The sequence below is a fragment of the Tupaia chinensis genome, unplaced genomic scaffold, assembly GCF_000334495.1.
Source record: "Tupaia chinensis unplaced genomic scaffold, TupChi_1.0 Scaffold000111_1, whole genome shotgun sequence".
Lineage (NCBI taxonomy): Eukaryota > Metazoa > Chordata > Mammalia > Scandentia > Tupaiidae > Tupaia > Tupaia belangeri.
The window spans coordinates 701,840-708,578 of NW_006159575.1; positions in this window are offsets into that span (position 1 = coordinate 701,840).

Sequence of the window (6,739 nt, forward strand, 5' to 3'; positions counted from 1 at the left end):
GCGTGCGCTCGCCAGACAGACAGAGAGAGACATAGAGACAGAAAGCGAGAAATCACCCCCCAGGGGGGATGATCACGCTGCAATCCCTTCTCCTCCATTCTCCTCTCGGGATCTTGGGCATGCACGCACACGCGCCCGGCGTGAGTTTTAAGCCACCGGGTCCAGGACACGAACCGCGGTCGACTACGTGGGAGTCCAGCGACATAGCCATTACGCTAACTGCTGGTTCCCAGTGATATATTATTTTTTAAAAATGCAAAAAAATGGAAGTAAAATCACCATAATAATGCAGGCTACCTTCACTTGGAAAAACAAGTACAGCTATTAACAAAATATAGCTCTGACTGCACAATTAAATAGTAATACTTGACATTATATTATTAAAAGTGGTAGCAATACGATTAGTTGGTACCAATCAGCCAAATGTTTAGAAAACCAGCACAATCACCAATGGAAATTTAGACCAAAGAGCTGCCTTTATCTGAGTTAACTATTCACATGAAATAAAAGAACCAAAGTCAGTCATCACTAGAAAGTTTTTGGAGAAATGTTGTCTGCTCTTTGAAAAACTTTCACAAAAGTATATAGCTCAATCAGATACTTGATAATCTCCAGATACACATCTAAACTTCAGGGCCTTATCTAAAGTGGCTGGGTTTTTTTTTTTTTTTTTTTTTTTCATTTGTCTATCAAGTGCTAAAAATTGAACTTGAGTTTACTGAAGTGATACAAAAATAAATCATTTATAAATGTAATTGGATTTAGCACTCTCAGAACAAGAATTGTTTTTATTGTCTCAGGTTCTAACTTGAGCCTCAAAGGAATGATTTCTAGCCTGAGTGTGTCTAAAAATCTCTTGGATGCCTTTCCAAGTGACTTCAGTTTAGTGAATCTGGCTTGGAATTTTAGAATTTTAACTTTTGATGAATACCCTAGCTGGTTCTGTTGACTGTGTTGTAAAGACTTTACTTTGATGAACACCAACTTAGGCTCTCAATTGTTTGATACATTTGCCATTCTTCTCAAATTCGACTTAATGTCCTAGACGGCATAAAACAAACATGATCTGTGGGCAAAAAATGGGGTGAGAACACATCATGCGTCATTCCATACCATTATGTTACATTCCATTCCATACTATCCTATTCCACTAACTTCAACAAATATTTATTGAGTAGTGGAGTGAGAATGAGGGATACCCAAGAGAACTACAGATGTAAATTAAAAAGTGTTTCTTTTGCAGTTATGGAATTTTCAAAACTTGTAATATCTGTATAATAAGATAAAGTAATAGAAGATATGGGAACCAGCAGTTAGCTTAATGGCTATGTCGCTGGACTCCCACATAGTCGACCGCGGTTCACGTTCCGGACCGGGTGGCTTAAAACTCACGCCGGGTGCGTGTGTGTGTGTGCCCAAGATCCCGAGAGGAGAATGAAGGAGAAGGGATTGCAGAGTGACCATCCCCCCTGGGGGGTGATTTCTTGCTTTCTGTCTCTCTGTCTCTCTGTCTCTGTTTGTCTGGCGAGCACACGTGCCCTATAGCAAAAATCTCTCCAAAAAAAAAAGAAAGAATAGAAGATATTTATTTTGTTCTCCACTGTGTCCAAGGCATTTAAAGAAATGCCTGTCACTCTACATGCACTTAATAAATATTTGTTGAATTTATTGAATGCCTTACAAGTCAAAATGTAATTAAATGATGCAAATAAGTAACAGTATCTTGAGGTGGTTGGAAGGAATGAGAATAGTTGTGGGGTAATTGATGTTTCTAAAATAGTTTATTCCTATAATCTACTTCTCTACAGATATTACCCACTATGCTTCTCACATTACTCATGGAATATGCAAATCTTACCAGTTTACAGATTTTATTTTTTTTGAGAGGTTTTTGCTATAATGTGTGTGCACTTGCCAGAAAGACAAAGAGAGACAGAGAGACAGAAAGAGAGAAATTACCTCCCGGGGGGGGGGGGGTGGCCACACCACAATCCCTTCTCCTCCATTCTCCTCTCGGCATCTTGGGCACGCATGCACATGTGCCTGGCATGAGTTTAAGCCACCGGGTCTGGGACTTGAACCATGGTTGACTACGTGGGAGTCCAGGAACATAGCCATTATGCCAAATGCTGGTCCTACCAGTTTACAGATTTAAGTGAGCATTTTCTGATTTAGTTGTCCATTACAGAAGAATGGGTTGGTAGTTAGAGCCGTAGCTTAATCTGAGATCTGCCAGCAACTATCTATGTAGCCAAGTATCCTAAATTCTTTATTTCAGTGGATTGGAAGGGATAGTGCAACTTGATTGATCCTGGGAGTGGGGATGGCCATGTTGCAATCCCTTCTCCCCCATTTCCCTCCTGGGAGTTTGGGCACATGTGCACACATGCCCAACATGAATTTTAAGCCACTAGATCTGGCCTTGAACCGCAGTCATACGAGAGTTCAGTACCTTAAACACTACACCATCTGCTGACCTCCTTTTTCCCTTCTACATTTTGTTGAAGAAATTTTTAAAATCTAAGACTAATAAGCTAATTATATTAATGTTTTAATGAGTAATCATAGTTCAGTAGGTATTTTATTTAGACAACAAACAATGAATATGTTTGAATGGATTTTAATTGATTTCTTCCTATCATTGAAGTAATTGAAAAAATTATTTCTTCCATAAACAGGAAAAACAGAGAGAGAGAGAGAGAGAGAGAGAGAGAGAGAGAGAGAGAGAGAGAGAGAAATAGCGCCCCCAACAGGGTCTACGATGATCTACCCTCAGCCTCACAGGCTTGTATCATAGGTACACGCTCCCAGTTTACTCAAGGATGTCTACTGTCATGAAATGGGAGTCCTTCCTCCCCTATGTGAGTGAGTCTGTCAAGTATTGTGTTTTGCTGCTGTACTACCATCTGGCCCCCAGCATTGTTTTTCTTCTTTCTTTCTTTCTTTCTTTCTTTCTTTCTTTCTTTCTTTCTTTCTTTCTTTCTTTCTTTCTTTCTTTCTTTCTTTCTTTCTTTCTTCCTTCCTTCCTTCCTTCCTTCCTTCCTTTCTTTCTTTCTTTCTTTCTTTCTTTCTTTCTTTCTTTCTCTTCTTTTTTCTTTTCTTCTCTTCCCTTCCCTTCCCTTCCCTTCCTCCCTTCCTCCCTTTCTTCCTTCCTTCCTTCTTTCTGCTTTCTTTCTTTCTCTTTCTTTCTTTCTTTCTTCCTTCTTTCTCTTTTGTTTTTAGATTTTTAAATATACAGCATGTATGCTCACCAGAGAAAGACAGAAAGAGACTGAGAGAGAGGAAAATGAGAAATCACTTACTCCCTCCAAGGAATATGGTCATGTCACAGTCACCTCTCCCTTGTTCTCTTGGGATTTTGGTCATGCGTGCACATTTGCTTGGTGTTTTTTCCAAACCGTGTGTCCAGGAGTTGAACTGAGGAGTCAGCCATGTGGGATCCAGTGCCGGCCTAAGCACTGAGGATTTTTAGGAAGAAGAATGTATCATAAGATTGCTCAGGCTGCTTTGGGAAGAATGGCTTGTGGGAGGCTAAGGGGCAAAGTGAGAAAATAAGTTTGGAAGTCACTGTGCTGTCTGGGTGAGAGCTGATGGTAGGTTAGGTGGAAATGAAAGAATTGAGAAGTGGCTTGATTTGTTATATGATTGATTATTTGGTGACAGAATTAACAGAACTTGTTTATGAATTGAGTGGGATGTAGGAAAAGAGATTACATATACTGTGTCTTCTTATGACACGCTTCATTTAGGCAAAATTAAGGTAACTTTGGGGGATAGTTTTAATTACCTTTGGTTATTCTGTTACTATTTTGTTAAGTAATTTATTTTTCCACCTGTGCACTGTATTAATTTTCTTGGGCTGCTATTACAGGTTGAGCAACCCTAATCAGAAACTGAAATCTGAAATGCTAAAAAAAATAAAAGTTTTTGATTGATGACATCATGTCATATGTGGAGAAATCCATACCTGACCTCACGTTTAATCAAAATGCTACAATATAAAAATTCATATGAAATTACATTAAAGCTATGTGTATAAAGTATAGATGCAGCATAAGTATTGTGTTGAGATTTGGATCTAATTCCTTAATTAACTCATTATGTATATGCTAATATTTAAAAAAAACCCCTGACATCTGGCATACTTTTAGTTCCAAGCATTTTAGATACTGGATACTCAATTGTACTATAGTCTGTGTAACTTAAACAATAGACATGCATTTCTCCTCATTCTGGAGTCTGAGAAGTCCAACATCAAGATGCCAGCTGACTAGGACCTCTTCTTGATTTATGGAAGGCTGTTTTCTATGTGTCTGCACATATCATAAAGATCTCTCTTTCTCATCATTTTATAAAGCTGTTAAGTGTATATTGAGAGGCCCACCCTCCTGACTTCATCTAATTCTAAGTACCTCTCAAAACCTTATCTCTCAATACCATCAGAGATAAGGTTGGAGCTTTGATGTATGAGTTTTGGGATGATACAATTCAGTCCATATCGGGCACCATAAAGATAAAAAAAAACCGGGTATGCCTTAGCCAGGTCAGAATTTCTGATCACTTATTCTTGGCAAGTTACATTAGAGTACATGTAAAAGATTATTCTGCTTTTTGTTTTATATTGTATGTCTTATTCAATGTCATATATCAGATAGTTTACCTCTGAGAACTCTCCAATCTGAAATTCATGATATTTTTGTCATTACCAGAAATATTAGGTATTTTTACAGATTTTTTTTCAAAAGGATTTTGCTATCGGGTGCGTGCACTTGTCAGAAAGACAGAGAGAGACAGAGAGACAGAAAGCGAGAAATCAACTCTTGTGGGGATAGCCATGCCACAATCCTTTCTCCTCCATTCTCCTTTTGGGATCTTGGGCACACACGCACACGTACCTGGCATGAGTTTAAGCCGCCTGGTGCAGGACTTGAACCGCAGTCAACTACATGGGAGTCCTGCAACATAGCCATTATGCTAACTGCTGATCCCTTTTTACAGATTATTATCATTCATATTTAACACTGATACTCTGAACAATTAGGGGAAGAGGAGAGAATGGCCACAGGGTACTACATAAACCCTTCTGCTTCGAAGTCTGCCCTTGTGGTTTTGCATAACCCTCCCAGGATTTATGATAAGCTGTGTGAAATAGCCCTAACCTCTGAAACCTTTTCCGACCTAAAATAGATAGAAGCGATGAAGGTCAGATAAAGACCCTGCAGCCTGATTTCCCTTTCTGTATCTGCCAAATCTTCAGCTGATAATAAATGACTGCACAGAGGCACAAGCTCCTAATGCTTTGCTCTCCTCTGCCCTTAGGAAAAAAGATCAGTTGAAATCAGTTCATCAGAGCTGAAACTCAGAATAGAGTGATGAAAAAGATGGCCAAAAAGAGGAAAGTAAGTCTCAGCTGGATATATTCAAAATTGTAGTCAGCCAACAGGCACCCTTTTAAATATTTAAGCAGTTTAATAGAAGCTGGTAATGAGGTCATTAGTAATTTTTAGACCAGAAATCTTAACTTCAACAAAACATTTATTTATTGAGCTAGATGATAGAGATTAATATGTTTACAAAATAGTAAAAAAATCATATATTAGTCATGACTTGTCAGCTTTGTATTTCTCCACTTCGTCAGTATACAGGCGTTTTCCAGACATCTTTTCCTTCTGCTCCATGAGGTCTGGCATCTAGTTTCTGAGGCCTGCATCGGCTCTGTCTTGAGTAGCAAGAAATGGGACAAAGAAATACAGTGATTATTATTACTATATTTTGGAAAATGGCTCAATTTTTACCTTTGATCTTATATTGAAAAATAAAGGGATTATTTTTAGTGCCTGGAATTATAGTGTGAAAATATTTCATAGGATGAGGTGTGATCAGAAGACTCACTAGGAAGAGGTTGTTCAGAGAACTGTTTGAAAAACTAGGAAAAAGAAATAGATAAAAGAAACTAGGAGTTGACTCTCTAACGCAGTTAAATGCTGTGCATAGAAATCTGAGTCTCACATGGTTGACCAGGTTTTGAATCCTGGGCCCCATGACTTGAAAAACATGCTGATCATATATTTAGGCATGCCTCAAATCTCGATGGGATGGAGAAATAAAGGATACTTTCTCATTCTAGTGAGTACACTGTTGTCTACAAGAAAAAGATCAATTAAAAAGAGGAAGACTGGATTGGCCAGCCGATGGCATAGTGAATAAGGTGTTGGAATTCCACGTGGCCAACCACGCATGGTTCAAGTCCCAGACCTGGCAGCTTAAAACTCATGCTGAGTGCATGTGCCCAGAATCCTGAGAGGATAATGGAGAAGGGACTGCAGCATGGCCATTCTGCTGAGGGAGTGATTTCTTACTTTCTCTCTCTCTGTCTGTCTCTTCAGTGAGTGCACATGCCCTTTAATAAAATTCTCTTAAAAATATAGAGAAAGACTGGAAATAATTCTTTGACCTGAAAAACAAAAAGAAGGGAAGAATAAAGATGGACTCAGAAGGAAAGAAAAGAGGTTCTCTCTCTAACCCTAGAAAAGCTGTACATGTGATCCACTGAAAATGCAGGCTGCCTGAGATAGAACTGATAGAAACTTGAACCCTGTGAGGCAGTAGTAGTGACAAAGATGTGAAAGAACCCTGCCATGCATTCATCCCCATCTTCAACTAGCTCAAGCAAGGCCAGGATCATGGGAAGGGAGAAAGGGGGATTTGTCAGTTTGTTATACCAAATATGGACAAATGT